Genomic DNA, 20,693 nt, shown 5'->3' with positions numbered 1-20,693 from the left:
GACTTCAGCTTTGGCTGACTTCACACCATAAATTTGACTTCTCAATTACAAACCATTCTGTGCCCCTCAATCCTGGGCCAAGGATGGAGACATTTATTAAACACCTTATAGGCCAGTCTTAGGGATGAGTGTTTTACACTTCTCATTCCATTGAATCTTGATCATAGACCTATGAAGTAGCATCCTTGTCATCATCTAACAGAAGAGAATTGAGGGCCCAAGGACTCGGTCTTGCTTGATATGGATGGGCCCCTACTCTGTCTGGAGCTCATGTCTGTTTTCTTCCCTGATTCTGGAGGGTGCAGGCTGCCTGACCGGGAGGACCTTTTCAATGGACAATCATGTTGGCGGGGCCCCAGGTGGTGGTAACTGTGCCTTTAGTGTCTTTTCTCAAGCAAATATAGTAAATAGCAAGCATGAATTTAATTCTGCTCCACGTTGAACGCCTTGCCACACCTCCCGCAGCTCTGGGAGAGGACAATGCTCCCACACATGCATCCCAGCCCCCAGGCACGCCTGCTCAAGGTGTGGATCTGAGAGCCTGCTGGGGCAACTGCAAGCCGGGAGCACTCAGGTCGCTGCTTTGGGAGCAATGACCTGTCAGCAGAGGCCCCCTGCTGAGACTGCTTGTGGACTCAGTATGGGTTTCCCACTTGGGTAGTTTGGGAATTCTAGCTGGATGTGCAGCTACCCAGGAAGATTCAAGTTCCCAGACTCCTTAGAGTTGAGAATGGCATGTGTCAAAATTGTGACTCCTGGAGCATTCGCAAAGTGCCACTGCTGGGTTCCTTGAGGAAGGGCATCCTCCTCCTCTTCTTCCCTTCCCAGGGGCAGGTGTGGCTGCAGTGCTGAACCACTGTGGACCGTAGGGACCAAGGAGCTGAAACAGAAGGATCCAGAGTCACCACCTCAGGCTGGACTGTATAGGTAAGAATCATCCTGTTCAAACTACTGTTATTTTCACTCAGTTTAGGCCTCTTTGCCTGTCCTTTTCTCCAGCAGCTAAAGCCACCTTCTAACCAACACAGCCTCCAACTTTAAACAACGCCAACTCCTGTTGCCCCTCTAAAGCCTTAATTAAAACACTCCCTTGATTAAATGTCTTTAGCCAAACCTCTGATGAGAATATGGACCCAGGTTAGCAAAGCTGTGGTGGTGAGGCAGGCTGGCCACACCCCTGCTCAGTGGCCACCTGTCGTTTCTCCCTTGGCCCTTAGCCACCAACTCCAGGGACCTCTTGACCAGACCACTCTGCCTGCTTTAAGCCCTTTGCTGGCTGCCCAGTTTCTTTGGGACAGTTTACTGACTCTGCAGCTTGGCTGGATTAACTGAGGCACCTCCCCCTCCAACCTCCGCTCAAGCCAGGTGCCTGCCTCTTGCTCACCTCACCTCGTTACTGGGGCCTTTGCTTGTTCCATTCCTAAAAGGCTCACGTGCCTTCCTGCCTGGGGTCTGGGGCTACTGCTCAGTCTGCCCACAGATCTTGATGGGACCTGCCCAGTCTGTCCTCTAGGCCTCAGGATGTCCAGTCCTCACTGAGGTCTCCCCCCACACCCTGGTTAAAGCCCGCTCCCTGTCCCCACCCCCAAGTGGCTCTCTACCTTGTGCTCCCTGTCATTGGTCATTGGCGGTTTACTGGTTCGTTTTTCGTTGAGCTGACCCTTTCTCATGGAAAGAGTGAATGGAGCTGTTTCTGTGCCTGTAAAGAGTTCCTGCCCCGGAAGTTGTCAGGATGCAGGAGGGATGCAGGGTATAGCCCGGAGCAGGATGCCTGGCCTAGCATAAGCACCTGGCAGGTACACCTTCCCTCAGCATCCGTGGGCATTAGGTCCAGGACCCCATGGACACCACAATCTGCAGATGCTCAAGTCCATTGTAGAACAGCATAGTATTTGCATATAACCTACACAATCTCCTGTATATTTTAAATCATCTCTAGATTACTTGTAATTCCTAATGCAATGTAAATGCTATGTAAATCACTATTGTACTGTGTGTTCAGGGAATCACAACAAGGAGAAAAGTCTGTGCGTGTTCAGTTCAGACACATTGTTTCTCAGATAATTTCTGACAACGGTGGCTGAATCAAGGGTGCCCGGCGGCAGACCCGAAGCGCTGACTGTCCAGCTGCCAGCCCCTTGCCACCTGTGGAAGAGCCCCCTTGCCGGCCCTCTGTGTCTCATTCCTCCTTGAATCCCAACTTTCCTCAACTTTCTCCATTTCATTTCCCCAGCTTGCGCTCTGAGACTCCAGGTAGTTTCCTGTCCCTTGTCCGTGCCCTTTATCCTCCTCAGCTGCTTCCTGCTTTCCCTCTGGCCCCTGCCACTGTCTTCCACAGTGAGCCAGGGTTATCCTAGGAAATCTTGGTCTGCCTGCCCAGTGGGATGCCCCGTCCTAGCTGGTGGGCTTCAGTCGGCCCCAGAGCACACATCCTGGCCAGCTGCCTCAGCCTCTGATCCATGGGTGGGGGACTTGCGGCTCCTCAGCCCATGCCTGGAGCTGGAGACCCCGAGGGCTCTTTTCCAACCAGTTCTTCTGGACCCCACATGTCCCACTCACACAAGCTCACCAGGAAGCCCTGCTGCAGGTGGGCTGTTCCCAGTGGGTCCCAGAGAGTGAGGCAGGTCGGTCTCTTCCATCTCTGGCAGGTTTGCCCCACATCTTCTTTCCAGGTGCGTGGTGGAGCAGCGAGCCCCCTGTGCTGTCTACTGGGAAACATTAATTAGAAGGAGAAAAATCCTATTTTCCTTCTGTTTCCCATCAAGTGGGCAATTAAGTACTGGTGTTCATATATTTGAACTTGCCAAATTAATATCTGAACTTCGTTGTGCTGACCCTTTTAAGTTAGTTTTTTTAAATAAGTCACCAGTTTTGAAGGACTATCCTTTTTTTAGACTATGTACAAGGAATCCATCATCTGCAAATAATTAGACAGTGGGAATTATATTGTATTGCTAATGAGCAGATGTGCATGCTTAGAGTGGAGGCACAGCTGCACACATATAAAATGCAAAAAATGGCCCAAACCCAGCATTATGAATTCTGAAAGAGATTGCATTCTTTTAAGAATTTCAGAAACAGAGAAAACCGAAACTAAGAATTTAACTGATATTTTCTTTATTAATTGTTCCTTCAGTCACACTTCTCCTTGCATGACATTATCACGCGTGTCCGTGCTCTCTCTGCACTTCCTAATCCCTCTTCCATCTCATGCTGTATAGCCATGTTTAATGTTTTCCATTGCTCCCTAATGTCATAAGGGTCTCCAAATTGGATCAGACCCTTCCTGGGAATCATTTCTGTGCTTAGTTGCTTACATCACATGATCCCATTTGAGCCTCACAGTAACCTGAGAACCTAAGACCCATTTTAGGGAAGAACAAACTGGCCCGGAGAGGTGAAATGACTTGGCACAGCCAGCTAGTACATTAGGTGGTAGAGCAGGAATTTGGACCCGCGGGCTCCGTTCTAAGCCCATGTTCTTCCCATTGGCTGACATAAAGCTCTGCATTGTTATGCAGGGCGAGCAGGGAGCAGAAAGCATGACTGACTCCCTGTGACTGGAAACAGCAGCACATTATCCAATGGTCATGAACTCCTGTGGTGTCCATTGCAGTTTTATAAATCTTGTTAAAGATTAGCAAGATGACGAAGTTCAAATAAGGAGCCTTTTGAAAACTTTTGGCCTGGAAGAATTGCAAATATTTTAGATTGTAATGGTTAGGTCATTTCAAATTTGAATAAATTGCACTTCAGCAATAGAAAATGAAGTCGGAGGAATTACTATACTTCACATTAAAAAGTCCTAAATTAGATAAGAGAAAATCAGAACTGATAACATTCACAGGAACTAGAATTTCTAGGCTTCAGTAATGGCAGGCTAGGTCACTCAGAGCAATTTACTCACTGAAAGCAATTTAAGATGTTGGAAAAATATTAAAAACATTGAAAGCATCACATCAAAGAGCTGACAGAGTCATATGGAATTGTTAGCTCAAAATGGGAGAAAACACAGGAACCCACCCAGGTAAACAGACACTTAGAGGGACCAGTGTTCCCGGGGAATTTTCCGGTCACAAAAAAATGTGAATTTTGTGAGTCTTATTAAGAATACTGAGGATGTGACAGACACAATTAGAGCCCTTGACCTGAGGGACATGTAAAACACTACCCAGAACTTGGGAATATACTATCTCCTGAATCATACATGGAATGTATGATTCAAGGGGCTTAAAAATCATGTAGATTATGTTTCTCTTACCATCATACAACTATGCTAGAGATCAGTAACAAAAAATATCTAGAAAATCACCTTATGTTAGGAAATATAAAAATTTCTAAATATATTTATCAAAGAGAAATCATGAAGGAAATTAGAAAATATTCTTAATGAAACGATGATTAATACTACATATCAAAATTACAGGATATAGTTAAAACAATTGTTAGAGGGAAACTAAAACCCTCAAATTCATCTGTGGGAATTTAGAGGAAAGGCTGAGCTAAGCATCCATCTCAAGTACTGAGAAAATCAACAAAAAAGCAAACACAGTGAAAAAGAAAAAAAGAATATGGAGCAGAAATCAATGAAATGGAAAGCACACCAGCAGAATAGAGGTCACAAAGCCAAGAGCTGGTGTTTCAAAATGGCTCCAAAATCAGGATAACTTGTTAGACTGATCAAGAGAGAGTGTCAGGGTACAAATACCCAGTAGCCAAAATGAAAACGGGCCATCACTACAGATGCTCCAGGACATTAGGAGCAACTTTATGTCACTAAATTTGAGAAATTAGATAGAATAAATTCCTTATATCATAGATTAATGAAACTAAATATACCTATGATCATTAAAGAAATTTAACCAGTATTTGAAAAGCTTCTCATAAAGAAACCACTGAGTTCAGATGGCTCGGTGAGTTCTACAGCATTTAGGGAATAACTGAAGTCTTCCACAGTGTCTTCCAGAGATTCAAGAGAGATACAGTTCACCTTATGGCCCTAGCATAAGCTTGATACCAAAACCTGAAGATATAAGAAAAGAGATTATAGGATGGCCTTATTTATACACTTGTATGCAGAAATACTAAACAATTAACAAACTAAGTTTAAAAGAAATTTTTAGAAGAATCTAAAAATCATGGCATTGGTTTAGTATTGGCAGCTGAAAGATTCAGTGATGGGCTCATTTGTAGTTTGCGAACATCTCAATCCTCTCCAGATTTTTTAATTAATATATAAGGAAATAATATGTCATGACTAAATTGTTCCAATTGAAATAAAGCATGATTTAGCATTTTAGTATTAATCCATGTAATTAATCACATTACCAGATTAAAAGAAAAAATATAAGATTATCTAAATAGATGCAGAAAAGATAACACAATTCCAACATTCAAATGATAAAATCGTGTAAAACATGACTTTCTTAAACCATGTTGTATACAAACCTACTGCAAGTGTTGTACTACTTAATAGTGAAACACTGAGAAACCACAGCAGTGCCATTCCAACTTTTAATCTGCACTGTACTGAGGTCCCAGCTTGTACAGCAAGTCAAGGAAAGAAGCAAAATGTATAATGACTGGAAAAAAAAAAATCTACCTTTCTCCCACTGCGTGTTTGTTTCCCGTCCTCTCTTGTAGTAGCCAGGTGCTGGGTTCTGCCAATGGGATGAGACAGAAATAATACATGCTGCTTCCAGGCCTGTCCCATAAGAGCCTCCAGTCTGACCTTTGAGCTTGGAATGTGGGTGCCAAGGGAGGGACTTGAGGAGCAACAGGCTAAGATGCTGAAGGTCTGTCTGCCTAGGCTGAAGAGCTCACTAACAGAAAGGAGTTACCAGCTTCTACTCATTGGGTTTGCAAGACCAAGAAATAAACTTCCATTAAGTTCAGCCCTGGGAATTTCAGCATTTACTTGTTTACCAGGCATGGGTCCTTGAATTGGAATGCTTCCAAAAAATCTTAAGAATGGCATTGGCTTTGTGATTGGCAGTTGGAACCTCCAGGGATGGGTCTCACTTACGGTTCGTGAACATATCAATTCTCCCCAAATTGCTTTATGAGTTCAGTGCAGACCCAAATGATATCCCAACAGTTCTGTTGTTCTTTGTGTGGATTTTAGTGTTTAAATGGAAATACAAATGTCCAGGAAAATCAAAGACATTATTTCATAAGAATAAGAAGATGGGAGGGCTTAGTCTTCCAGGTGTCATGGCTGGTAATAAAGCTACAGTGGCTAGGACATTGTGAATCTGATGAGGGGATGGGTGACCAACCAGCACAGTAGAACGGAATTCAGAAACTTATCCATACATACATATCTGTAGACAGGTGACAGTTGGCATTTCCTAGGGAAGTAGAACTCTAGGATCAATAGTGCTGATTTATGGGGCTGGGATTATGGCTTAGTGGTAGAGGGCTCCCCAACATGAGCTCACCTAGAACGGTTGGGACCCGGGTTCGATCCTCAGCATCACATAAAAATAAAGGCATTGTGTTGTGTCCTTCTACACCTAAAAATAAATAAATAAATATTTTTTAAAAATTAGTGCTGATTTTCTTAAGGAAAAAATTCCATTGGATTTCTACCTCACACCATACACAAAAATTCATTCCAAGTAGATTTATAACCTGAAAGTGAATGGCAAAGGTACAGAACTTCAAGGGACGGTACCGTCATGACTTTGGGCCTGGGAAGCGTTTCCTACACAAGGCACAAAAAGCAGTAAGCACAAAGGGAGAATATTTAATCAGTTCACCTATGTTAAAATTACAACTGTGGTTCATCAAAAAACACTGTAAAGAAAAAGCCAACAGCACAAAGATCACACTTGATAAAGCATTAATATCTGGAATATATAAAAAAATAGATTTTAAAAACTATGCAATAAATTTTTTAAAAAGACGCCTAGATAGGAAGTGGGAAAAGTACTGAATAGTCCTTTTCAAGTGAATAAATATATGATATGATAAATTATGATACTGTTAATCAGGAAAACGTAAATCAAGATCAAGTGAGAGTCTGTCACACACCAAGCAGACTGACAGGGAGGTCTGACAGGGACAGATGTAAATGAGTTGGTGAGAATTCAGAACTCCACGCCATCTCATGCAGTAATGTGGCCTTGCAAATTGGTGCTCCTACTTTGGAAAAAGTTTCCAAGTGTAGTTAGGTTGGGGACATGCAAACCCTAGAAGCCACAGCTCTCTTTCCAGGTGTGTACTCAAGAGAAACGTGTGTGTGGTAGAATGTGTGTCAGGAATGTCCTTGGCAGCCCTCGCTGGTCCTTCTCATCACAGTAGACCGGATATGTCCACTGTGGTGTCATCGAGGAGATGTTTCCAAGCCGTGAAATTGAGCAAGACGGAGGGGTCTCATGAACAGGATAGCACATGAAGAGCCAAACCACAGGGTCCTCTCAGTTACATAAACTTAAAAAAAGGCCAAACTAAACTAGAGCTGTGTCATCAGGAGGACACATGGAGGACTGGCGGTACTCCATCTGTTGACATCAGTGGTGGCTATGTGAGTGTTAACTTTGAATCAAGTCATTATAATCATATTATATCTTATATGCTATATAATATTAAAGTGAGCACTTTAATAACCGTACCTATGGTTTATATACTTTAGTAAGTGAATGTTCTATGTACTCCCTGAACTGAATCTGGAAAGTAGAAGGCTGACATGCCAATCACTACTTCTGTTAATGGCACAAATCATTTCCATGAAGACCAGTTCTGTATGCACATGTATGCTTGATGCTGATTCTGTATACATCTCGTAAATCCCGTTCCATGTCTGATACTCTGCAGCGTGGCACACTGGCTGACTCGCTGCTGTGAACTGCAAGGTATGGATTGGAAATGGTGACAGAAAGTTTTCTCATACTTTTGTTATTTGACTAAATGTGACATGGAGTCCCAGAAGACATATTTTTTAAATGTATCTTTAAATATTTACATAATTATTTAAAATATTTCCTTTGACCAGCTATAATTTCCCTTTTATACAAGCAAAATCTTCACTAAGATAACTTTTTACATCTTAGGAAGAAATCACCACATCTTTTCAAAATAATTTATTCATGATTATAGAAGTAATGTGTACTCATTACTGAAAATCAAAACCTTGCTCTTTGTTTTTAAGGGTATAGTGAGTACTTGGCGCCTCTGCTGCTTAGCCATCTTCGTTTCTCCCTTGAGATGTATCGCAGGGGGAGAGAACATTAGGGAAATAGTGGTGACCCCACAGTATTTCCTCTTAGGGAAACCCCCACAGCTCACTGCGTTCCACTTTATGTTTTTACTTAAATGAGATTTATTTACAAAGTGGGGCAGCAGTGGTTGAGAGCATGGGCTTTGGGGTTAGGCGGTTCCAGATGCGGCCTGGCCTTAGCAGGTGTCCAGCCTCTCGGAACATGTGTCTCGTCTTCTTGGAGATAATGATGCTCCCGGCACCTGGAGAACTGGGTGGATATTTCCAGTTAGGCCCAGTGGCCGGCCCGTGACGAGGGCACCAGGATCACAGCTCTTCTGATGCTCACATGAACCATTAGCTGTTTGATGACCAACCTCTCCCTCCCTCCTTTCCTTTTGATGAAACAAGGGCTGGTCATTCATTAACTCCATGTTTTACATTGGAAATGAGCTGTCAGTTAAAATGGACAGAGGTAATTCCCAGTCAGGTCATGTGAGATTGTTTTGTATTACTAAGGCTTGTCTCAAGCCCCAGAGAGGCAGGCCAGGTGCCAGGAAAGGGTCGCCTGGGTAATAAGTGAAGGCTCAGGGAGGGGCAGGCTCACTGCCTGTGGAGGACTCAAGGGCACTGTGCCTTCTTTCCCACGGAGACCCCATTTTCCTGCGGAAGGCAGGCAGCCATGCTGAAGGAGCACTGTTTGAACTGTCCCCTGAGGCTGGTCATCCCCGGAGGTCTTCTTGTGCCACTGTAGCACACAGGTGGCCTTGGAGGTAAGCTAGCGGGTCAGTTAGGAATAGGACGAACTCTTTTTGTGCTTGGAAATATTGCAGTTCTGAGCCATTCGTTGGTCATTTCATCTTCCTTTGAATTATATTTTGAAGATGGAAGTGGGGTGTTCAAAATTCAGGAGATAAAGCCACAGTGCCGAGCTTCTCCCACGCTGATCTCACAAGAACAATGAATCAAATAACATAAGACGACATGCCATCCTGAGTGTCACCAATGGCAGGGAAGGCAGTGGTCTTTCTCTCAGGGTAACGTTCCTTGGGCATGTGCAAGTCATACACTGACCTAAGAAATTAGCTCTCAAATTATGAATAGTTAAATACGCTTGTCTAATGATGCTTGAATACACATATCTAACACTTAAGTGACAGAACACAGAAAAATATAGTGCCAGAGGTGGCGGTAAGGTGGCTAGGATGAGAGCACAACCGGTTGAACAGCTCTGGTCTTAGGTCAGCTTCCCTGACCTAATCAAATCAACACGTGTACAAAATCAACAAGTGTACTTTATCAACAAAATCAACAAGTGTACTTTATCAACAAAATCAACAAGTGTACTTTATCAACAAAATCAACAAGTGTACTTTATCAACAAAATCAACAAGTATTCATTATCTGTTAAGCTGGGTCCATTCCAAAGTGGCCTGGTGAGACCTGCAGAGCCTGAGGCGGGATTCAGTGCATGTGACTTGTTGGGGACGTGCCCTCCAGGAGCAAAGGGGAGCCGGTAAGAGGGTGCAGGGAGTGGGACCCAGAAGGCAAAGAAGCTGAACAGGCGTGGCCTCACTTAGGTCTTGGCTTAGTGCACAGAGGGGAGAGGGGGGGGTTCTGGGGGTGCCTGGGTGCCTGAGTTCTGGCTGATGAGACACAAGTGACAGTGTGATGGGCAACTTCTAGGACTACTGTTAAAGATGGAGGAAGTGGGAGGCAGTTTTCCGCACTTTTCCTCCTTCTTCCTGTCCACACTCTGGATGTAATAGACACTCTGGATGTTACAGCAGAAGTAACACCCTGGGAGGGAGGGCCATATGTAAAGGACAGTGGAGAAGAAAGAAGGAAGGAACCTGAGTCCCTGTGACCATGGAGCCACCCTACTACCTCATTAGAATTTCCCTTATTTTAAATGAAAATAGATATGAGTCTGCCTTGTGTAAGTCTCTGTTGTTTTCCATTTCTGGGTGCATTCCAAAGTGGCCTGGTGAGGCCGGACAGCAGGTGTCACAGGGATTTTCTGAGTGATATGGTAAGATATCACCAGCGAGGACACTGTGAAGGAAACTTTCATATTTCTATTTCTTTCCTGCCCAGACTGTTAAAGAAGAAATGAGTGGACTGATTTTCCTTCTTCATACAGTTGCGAACTTATGTCTATAATGTATACTTGCTGATTTTGATTTGTGCTTACCCAGAATCTATTCTTTTAGACTTTCATTGTGTGGCTTAAAATGCAATTTTACAAAAAAAAAAAAAAAAAAAAAAAATTAAAAAAGAAGAAGAAGAAGAAAGAAAGAAAAGAAAAAGATAAAAACAGACATAGGAAATTTTGTGTCCTTTGATGGAAATCTGCATTCTCTTGAAATTGGGGGTAAAAGACAATTGAACCACAGTGGTGCCCACCAAAATCAGTGGCGCCCACCAAAATCAGTGGCTACAAACAAAAATAAGAATGCCAATGAGCTGAGGCTCTTCCAGGGCAGCAGGGTCCTCTGAGGCTTTCACTTCCTTCTAGTCACTTTATTGAAAATGAAGACTTGGCAGTTGATGACATCCAAAGTCATGGCCACTCACATAGTGGTGGGCTCAACCAGGGCAGTTTTGTGCCCCAGAGATACCTTTGCTTGTCGCAGCGGGATGGATGCTGGTGTGCAGGCACCGTGGCTAGAGCCTTCTGATGCAGCCACATGTGTTGGGGGCAACCCACGGAAAAGAACCCTTGCTTTGTATTTCAGCAGTTTAGTTGTCCAACAATGTAATTAGAACAACTGCATCTTACTTAGAGAATATTAATTGATTTCTTGTTTTTTCCCTCTGTCTTGAAAGTAGCCCAAGTTCACTTAGCTCCTCCAAATGACCTCGTGAACCCTTGCTCTTATCATCTCCTGGTGGACCAAAGGTGGCTTCACAAGACTCACATGGAGTCCACATTGAAATGTGAACCTGGGGTGTTTTGATTCAAAAATTCAGGAACTGAACATATTTATATTGTAAATCCAATGGATTGTTTAGAGTCAAATTTTCTTGCTTTCACTTTATGTTTCGAAGGGAAATTACTTTAATGAATAGCCATATGGAGAGTAACTGATCAGAATAACTGGTTTTTATAAAGTTTACAGGAAAATCAGCAAGTTGAAATTCTGATTCTACATAAAAATTGTGAGGCCGAGGGTGTTGTGGAGGTGGGAGTTTCAGGCCTCTCATTTCCTGCATCACGTTTTTGCTCTACAAAGGAGAAAACTGGAAGTGATGCCCGGGGGCTTTGTCCTTGGAAGAGAAGGGGTGAAACCTGAGTTCTGCTCTTCTGGAAGCAGCAGTAGGGTCACCACTGAGCTGGCCCAGGATTGCGGGGAGCTGTGGGCTTGCTCGCTCCAGCGGCTCAGTGCCAAACCATCAGATGCTCTTAGTAGGCACACCTGAGTCAGGGCCACTCAGAAAGCCCTGATGTCCAAGCTAGGCTTATCGCCACACACCTCAAGGTATGAGGTCAAGATGGGTAGAGGCCGTGGAAATAGAAAGGACATTAGTGACGAATTTACAAGAAACATAGTAAAAGCCAGGAGACCGCCTGGCCTCAGGAGTGAGTGACGGGCTACAGGATGGAAGGCAGGCTTGCTAGGAGAGTACGCACGTCAATGACGGATGAAGAAGGTGGAATGGAAGACGACATGCTCATGCTGAGAACAGAGCCCCTAGGCCTCAATGTGGGGAGCCCTGGTGGGGTGTGGTGCTGCTGGACTGAGCCTCAGGAGAGCTGGGGTTGCAGGTCAGGTGTAGACTGTCAGCAGGAAGGGGCAGGAAGGCAAGCAGTGACCGGGCCCAGGGACAGGGTGGTGAGGAGGGTGATGGTGATGGAATGGTCAGCAATGGGGAAGGTGGAGCCGGGGCCCAGGGGGAAGACACTCAGGTGGAGCAGAGTGACCAGGAAGAGCCGGACTGAAGGATGAAAACAGAGTGAGGGCCTGCCTGTCCTAAGGATCACATCAGGCTTCTCTGCCCTCTCATCTGATAAGTTCTGGCATCTTCTGAGATGGTCTGTATGTAATGAACCTCGAGCATATTTCACAGACTGGGGTAGGTACCTGAGTGTCGCTGCCTGAGGAATTTTGTGATTCTCCAGTAGTGTGTTGGAAACTCTCCCCCTGGATTTCTGCATTGCAAATCTCAGGCAGGGGCCTGACATTGCTGAGCTCCTGAGTGAGATGCCTGATCATCCCACAAGGTACCAATTGTCATCCCTGGTTCTCCACATGAGGAGACTGAAGGTAGGTGGGTTTAGGACCCCGTCTGAGATTACACAGTTGATAAATGGCAGATCTGGAGTTAGAATCTGGAACTTTCCTATGACAGAACCCAGAGCTATTCCTGTGCTTCATGAGCAGACGGTGGGCTGGCTTCCAGGTTTTCTTAGCAGCAGGCTACACAAGAGCAGGATGTGGAGTCCGACTTGGAGAGAGCCTCTCTGCACCTGCTGACAAGATGCTCCTTTAAGTTCTCCATGATGGAGATGGTTGCCTCTATGGCACTATCAGGTGGTGGTGACTCCTGGGGCCTTGTAAAGGCATCACCTGCAGCAACTCCTAACCTGAGCTTCCCTTTGACATTCCCAGGTTCAAACATATTTTGAATTTCCTGTCAGAGTGGATTAAACAGGTCTGGTTATAAAAATGAGCTGAAGTTCAGACAGCTCTGGGAGCACGTGAGATCTCTTCTTCTCTGTGCTTCATCATGGTAAAGCATGTCTCTGCTTTCCAAGGCTTTCCTGGCTCCCCTGACAGGGAGAGAAATCTCAGCACAGTCTCAGGATGGTTTGTCCCTTGTAAATCTTCTGTGGAGAAGGTGATGGAGAAATTTCAAACAGTGGGTAGGTGCCAAGAGTCAGTCCTCATCAAGAGCACCCAGCACCTGTGCCTCATGAACCCATTAGGAGTGGCGTGGAGGGTGGCCAAGCACAGAGCTGATTCTCAGCCCGGTGTCCTCCTTGCACCCCCACAGCACACCTTCTGCTTGCCTGCCTGACCATGCAGACCGCCCAACAGCAAATTGACTGCTTAGTTTTTCCAAAGCCAGATGGAGGTATTGGTAAACTTCATAGCACTTGTTGAGTCTGTGTAAAAGAAAATTGAGGGTCAGCAATGATTTATATGCACCCAGGATTCTGGTTCCCTTGAGGCCAATCTTTATATTGGTCCTCTGGTCCCTGGTGTGACTTGTCAAGTTACTTGTGCAACCTCAAGCTCAACTGACTGGCTTTATTTCCTACCAGGCCCCAGTCCTATCTCTGCACAATCCTCAGAATACACCCAGCCATTTTTAATTCCTGGGCTCTAGGCTACGATATTCCTCCCGTAACCTGATACTCCATATACAGGAACAGTTTGTTCAACTGTCTTTTGATTATTCTGCTAGAACATCTTGTGCATCAATTTTGAAAGGAGAAAGGTCTTTGGAGTCAGATAAACCAAGATTGAAATCATAGGAGACCCATTTAGTTGATAATGTGACCTCAGGCAGATAAGGTCACTTAATCATAATTTCCTTTTTGTGAAAGCAGCTTAGCCCTTCTTCACAGGGATAAAGTGAATGTGCTGAATGAAGTTCACAAGAAGGAAGCAGAAGCTTTGGAATGGCGTAGCCCCCTCACTCCAGAAGCACAGTACTGGCAAAGACCTAATGAAATGAGGTGCAGTGTCAACCTCATAATTGTTCCTTTTCCTCCGCCTTCTCTCCAGGGTATTTCCTGAGACCAAGGATCATATCCTGATTCCTCTGGAACCTCCCTAATGTTGAGTACATAGTTGGCATTATGCTTTTGCTGGAGAGAACATATCTGTTTGCAGGAGAAGGAAAGACATATAGGATTTTATTCCATTTTTCAATGGCATTTTTTTCTGTCTGTTCTCAAAATAAACTTTGGCTATTTTTGCCTCTGGAGAATGGCATCATAAAGCTGTTTGGATCAATCCATGACAGTCGGCCATTTCATCTGCGTTGTGATTCAGAGGGTGGGCAGGAGGTCTGGCTCGTGTATTTGCAGTAGCTCCTGGGTGTTGGTTTTCTCATCTGGTTTTTCAATCCACTGGGCATCAAACCATATTTCCTAGGGAACCATCTTTCCCATCTGGGCTTCGAGCTTGGTGAAGAAGGCTGATCCTCGACAAGTGACAATTTGGGGCTTTGATAAAGATGCTGACCATGTTGTGTTGCTCTTCAAGCAGTGCCAGCTCCTTCCAGGCCCCTGAAGGCCCCATGCTGTTCCATATGCAGCCCTTACCTTGTTTTGCCTCCTGGAGAAACTATCACCTATGTTTCTACCTCCTTCTCATCCAGATGAGTCACATTTGTCTGCATCCTTGCAGACTGAAGCCCCTCCCCCATCTCTCATAACTTACCTTCTTCCCTGTCTGAACCCCTGCATTATTCAAACCTGCACAGATTTTTCCCATAACGTCTTTAAAACTTGATTATGCTTATTGGTCTCTCTGTTCCCTTTATGGAGTATGTTTAGTTGAAAAATAATACTGTGGTCTTATTTCTTCATCCATATACCTAGTACCTTACCTGAAATAGGGAGGATGCATGGATTGTTACCAGGAAGGGACACAGGCAAAGAAAACTTTTCAAAGTTATGAATGTTGGTATGTTAAGGTCTGTAAACAAGTCTGGATGGCGCCTGGCATTTTGCCAGAGGGAGTGGTTAATGTTAAGGTCTGTAAACAAGTCTGGATGGCACCTGGCATTTTGCCAGAGGGAGTGGTTTGTGAGGTGGAGCCAGCGAGCCATTAAGTGTGGAGATTTCTTATTGGTTGACTACTATATCTAGTTTATGCTAATTAAGATAAGCTGTATGGAATATATAAATACCTCTGTTGTCTTACAATAAACGCCTCCCATTCCTGCTGTATCAATCTACACAAGTTGTTCGTCACCCCCCGGTTATTTTGCTGCAGCTGGACTGCGGCAGATGGTGGCCCGTACGGGGAGCCCCGGGACACTCTGGGGTAAGTGACGAAGAAAAGCTGCCCGTCCATAGATAGGACAGGAGCAATCTGCTCGTCCCTAGGCAGATAGGGTGAGAGGAAAAATGGCCATTTCGAGAAAATGGAGAAGACTGATACAGTATGTTTGTGTCTTGTTTTGTCTCAGTGTATTGTATTGTCTTTTGATGAAAATATGGAAGGGGTTAAAAATAAATTACTAAGGGAAGGAGGCACCCCAGTGGAACCAAGAATAGTTAGGGCATATGTTGATGGAAGCCCGGGAACTTTAGTCAGAAAGAAGAAAATTCAGAGGAGGAAGGATTATCAGGAAAAAAGTTGCAACAAAAGGCTATTACTGAATACTTTTTGTTACCGGAGGATACATGAATCAATGGCGGCTGCCACGTGCAAAAGCGGTCATGGCACAGCAAGAATTTTCCAAGCGGCAGTTGGAAAGTTCTCTTCCTCGCCCCCCTACCCGGGGGAGCAGGATGCCACTGCGAGAGCCCAAATCTAGACCTGACCTGGAGGCACAGTCTCGCAGGCTCTTGCTCCCTGTGCCCGGAAGCAGTTTGAGTCTGGGACTCTCCCCAGGGCCATCTGGGGCTGCCAGGATGCTGCAGGCGAAGATGGCCTGTCCCTGAAGTTTGATCATTTCCAAGGCCAGTAACTACAATGGTTCTCCCACACCTGGAAGCTAATGAGTAATGAACGCTATTAAGGCTTATTTCAAATGTAAAAAACCTTGAGATAATGTACTAAATTGTTCAGAAGGTTGTTTTCTTAGTGGAATGCTACAGGATTTTCTTTAGCATCATTGCTAGAGTTCCTGCCTTCATCCCAGTGCCGGTGAAGATGAAGGTGGAAGAATTTCCAATGTTGCTGAAAACCAGACGAGACTTCAGATCAAGCTAGCTGCCTGCAGAACTTACCTGGACTATGATTTAAGCTAGCTGCCTGCAGAACTTACCTGGACTGTGAGTTAATCTATTGAGACACTGCTTTACCTGGACTGAGACAACAAACTGTAATCTACAACAAATTGTAACTCAGTATCTTTACAGTGTCATTGCTGGAATAATTTTTCCAAGGGCTTCTTGCATGGAGCCATCAAGTGGCTTGGTATTGTGACATTTTGTATCCTCCCCTTCTGCTTGTAGCAGATTATTTATGGTGTTTGTGTAAAAACCACTATGGTCGTTATTTAAATTAAACAAAAGGGGGAAATGTTAAGGTCTGTAAACAAGTCTGGATGGCGCTTGGCATTTTGCCAGAGGGAGTGGTTTGTGAGGTGGAGCCAGCGAGCCATTAAGTGTGGAGATTTCTTACTGGTTGACTGCTGTATCTAGTTTATGCTAATTAAGATAAGCTGTATGGAATATATAAATACCTCTGTTGTCTTACAATAAACGGCTCCCATTCCTGCCGTATCAATCTACACAAGTTGTTCGTCACCCCCCGGTTATTTTGCTGCAGCTGGACTGCGGCACTGGTATTCTTTCTTGCTAACACTCTGCAGGCCTTTTCTTTCCCTCCTATAATACGCCAGGGCTGTGTATTTCAGGGCATACAAAGTAATGCCAACAGGCCCAGTTTTTCCAAACTTTAGATCAGATGCCAAGAGGGGGACCTCTTGATTCATCAGAGAGCTCTTTCACTTCCTTAGGTTTGTTTTCCATTGATTATCAGGGTTAAAAATCTAACTAGGAAGATAGTTCTGCTAAAAATGTAATAGAGAGTCAAACATTAGGTGGGTAGTATGTTTTCTATGAACATAAGACAAATGTTGATTCATCTTTGGATTCATAGGTGTGACCTCTGCTCTGTGACTGAGAGTTGGATGTAAATAAAGCTTTTTGAGGGACAAAAAAATGGCAACTCCTAGAGGATTTTGTGTGATGTTGTTCATTATTTTTATTTCAAATTAGCTGTTCTGAAGAGTTCCAAATTTGGTGAGAATTGTAGGAAGGAAAAGTTCTCAACACAGTTTACAGTAAGCAAAGTACCCAGGGCCTGTCTCCTTTCTTCCTCTCAGCAAACCTATGGTAGACCCTCATCAGCTGTTCCACAAACAATAGCAGTCAGTCCTAGGTTGCTCCTAGTAAACCCGTGTTCCCACCTGTGAATAAATGGCTGTTTTGTGTTCATGACACAAACCAGTGGAGGTTGGAAGGATGCCGAAGGGTCGGGTGATGCTGACAATGCAGAGTCAAGAAGAGAAGTCTTAAGGTTTTCAATCCATCGAGCATCAACTCATGCTTCGCAGGAAACCACCTGATCCACATTTCCAAGCCCTATCCATTTGACACCCGTGTCCTGAAGCGTGCAGGTCAATCGCACAGTGCACATGTGGGTGCAGGTGTGTGGTTTTATCTCAAGATATTATGTTTTCTCTTCAGGATGAACTTTGATGGAAAAAAAAAAAAAAAAAAAAACAACATTCACATTGTTGTGTGTGACTGTACCAGAGAGTCTTTTCCATCTTTCCAAGATGCGAGGGAATGTGGAGAAAGACTTGGGAGTCTTCTCTTTATCTCTTATCATATTTCACTTGTTAACACTTCTTCCTTATTCTCTGACCAGATGCTTGACCAGAGTGACCAGGAAGAGAGTGGGCATTATTATAGACATGGGAGGTTTTAGTTATGTTAGATTGGTATCAGAAGGTTGGGTATATAAGTTAAAATTTGTAAGATTTCTGTTTGCAGATGGTGCTTGTAAATGTGTGAATGTCGTCTCTATTTCCATTGAATGACCAGTCAGTTTTGGTTGATGCAAAAGGAAAAGTGAACAGTGTCCACGATGTTAGTTCCATTTAAGGTATCCAGAATGTTTGGGGAACACCCCACATCTGCACAAGAAAGACAGCAAGGGAGCCATACTGTGGTGACAGTCAAGTTACAGTCAAAGGATCCTGGCTTCAGGGAAGGGTCCTAAGCCTTTCCCTGGGTTTTATCGGAAGTTTATAACCTCCAGTTGCGTAACTAATCTACGAATTATTTTTGTATAAATGGGTTATCTTGCACAATTGCCTACAGTGACAGGCCTCTTTTCTGCCTGACCACATGACACTGTGAAATCTCCCTTAGATCACCATGTCACTGCAGAGAAGATCTAAATACAAGCATACCGTAAGGGTTTCTTGTGCACTCCTTCTACCAGGTTATATGTGACATAATGAATGAAGTGGGCTTCTTCAGTGGAAGAGGCCACTGGTAAGCACATCCTTAGAGTGATTCTTAATTATTCCCACCTTGTTTGCTAAACAGAAGATTTTATCCATAAGCAACAATTTTCATGATCCTATGATAATTCAAAGACCTTGAACCAAATACGCAGATGCTTATTGTCTTCAATGTATAGAGCATATGGGAGCTTTACAAAGCTTATTTTAAAAAATGAGTTGTAGTTGTAAGGTGGGGGGTGGCCAAAGCCCCACTTGTAAGTGAGGGAGGGAGAATCAAAGGAGAAAACAGATGGCTCAGGTGCCATGGAGTGTCTGTGTCTCCAGTGCATTACATGCCACTAGAATGGATGCTCTGTGAAAGACAGGCTTTCTAGTGCCCATTGCTGTATCCTCAGTGCTTGGAAAATGCAGCATGTACCAGAGAGTTAATAAATTATATTTATGTGAATAAATAGTGAATATGTGACTTACACAGAAATGAAATTGAGATTTGGTACTAAATGGTGCTTGGAGGAGTGAGTTGGTTATTAAATGAATATTCTGGTGTTATTCTTGGTTTTGACTCTTGAAGCCCCTCATTAGTTCCTGGTCCCACGTGGCCTGTCCACACTGAGGGAAGCATGGGATTCTGAAGGCAGGAGGAGGGCGCTTCTAGGGAGTCAGCTAGGCCGGGAGTGGGAAGAAGTAGATGCCAGAAGTAACCTCTCACACACGCCAGCTCATGTGCACACACGTGTACACACACACACACACACACACACACACACACGCAGCCTGTGTAGCCTGCGCTCCACCCTGCCTCTGCTGGTTTGTCATGATTTCAGCCTCTACTTTTTATGATTTTTATTTGTTCTTCTTAGTTACATGTGACAGTAGGATATTTGACACATTATACATACATGGAGTATGACTTTCAGCCTCTATTTCGGTCCCCTCTTTCAATTGTGAATTCCTCTCAGTCCCTCACCTGCCAGAGTGAACCTTCGGTGTCTTTAGCCACTGCAGTCGCTTCTGCTGGCCTAACTCTCCTGCTCCTTTATACACTTTTCCTGTAGCTCTTAAGAAAGGTCATTTTGTTATTTGAATTTAATGGTGTGAATGAAATATGATGAGAAGAGTTTGATAGATTGATTCAAACTCCGGTATTGACCAAAGGGGCTTGGATCACAAGATATGAGCTCACATACTCTTCATGTGGAAGCATTGTTTTCTTGTCAGATATTTTGGTCACAGTGAACGAAAAGCTAACTAATGCAGAAATTTAGAGGACAAAAAGTTTATCTGAGGCTCACAGTTTCAGAGGTCTCAGTCCATAGATGACCACCTCCATTGCTCTGGGTCTGAGGCGAGAAGCTGCTCACCCCTTGGCAGCAAAGAAGCAGGGGGCAATGGGAAGGGGCCGTAGGAAAGAACAAAGCTTCCAGACTACGCCCCAGTGATGCGTTCTCCAGTCACTCCCCACCGCCTACAGTTTCCACCCAGTCCATTCAGAGTGGACTGATTAGGTTACAGCTCACACAGTCCAATCATTTCACCTCTGAACATTCTAGCATTATCTCACATGAGCTTGGGGGCACACCTCATATCCAAACCATGACACATGGCTCTGTGTCTGAACTATATCATGCACTGAGGCTCTCAGCTCTGCCCTGCAAAAGGCTCAGAGAGGAAGGAGGTGGACAGCACATAACAACAAAGCAGAGTAGTCATCCTCTAGGAGAGGGACCTCAGAGGCCCAGTGGAGCCAAAGGAGACAGTGGTAACTCCCAGATGGGGAGGTTGACCATGAAGGGTGCTGCAAAGATATGCAGAAACTAAGTCTTGAAGGCCGAATGGGAGCTGGGTGCACGCATGTGCATGGTGGGGTGCAGCGTGAGCATTGCACATGGCATCCCAGGGAGAGGTGCTGGAAAGAGTGGAGTTGACACAGCAAGCCATCCACAGCACTGGGAGCAAAAATGTTGCCGATGGTTGAATAAGAAACCATCAGAGCATCCAGCAGACTCTAAAGTCTTGTTCCTCAAAGTGAGATGTGGTGACCAGCACCACCTGTGAGCACATGAGGAACGCAGATCCTAGGGCCCTCCCCACTCTGAACCAGAGTGGCCCCTCAGCTGGACTCCAGGCAACTTGCATTGTGCTCATGTTGAAAATGCAGAACGGTCCTTATGGAAGGTGGGTCCTCTGTTGGAGGAGTCTGGGGCACTTGTCAAAAGGGAAAACAGGGGCTGGGGTTGTGGCTCAGTGGTACAGTGCTTGCCTCACATGTGTGAGGCGCTGGGTTTGATTATGGGCACCACATATAAATAAATGAATAAAATAA

The 20,693-nt window shown here is 44.6% G+C and overlaps 1 protein-coding gene across 2 annotated transcripts in view; it reads left to right on the top strand.

Moving 5' to 3' along the window:
- The window catches only part of Msra (methionine sulfoxide reductase A), a 329,950-nt gene that overhangs the window by 226,916 nt on the left and 82,341 nt on the right, over positions 1-20,693 (top strand). The window lies entirely within an intron of this gene.

This window comes from Callospermophilus lateralis, chromosome 4 (assembly GCF_048772815.1).
Source record: "Callospermophilus lateralis isolate mCalLat2 chromosome 4, mCalLat2.hap1, whole genome shotgun sequence".
NCBI classification, from domain to species: domain Eukaryota; kingdom Metazoa; phylum Chordata; class Mammalia; order Rodentia; family Sciuridae; genus Callospermophilus; species Callospermophilus lateralis.
The sequence above is the reverse complement of the archived record's forward strand: the minus strand, read 5'-3'. Positions and strand labels throughout refer to the sequence as shown.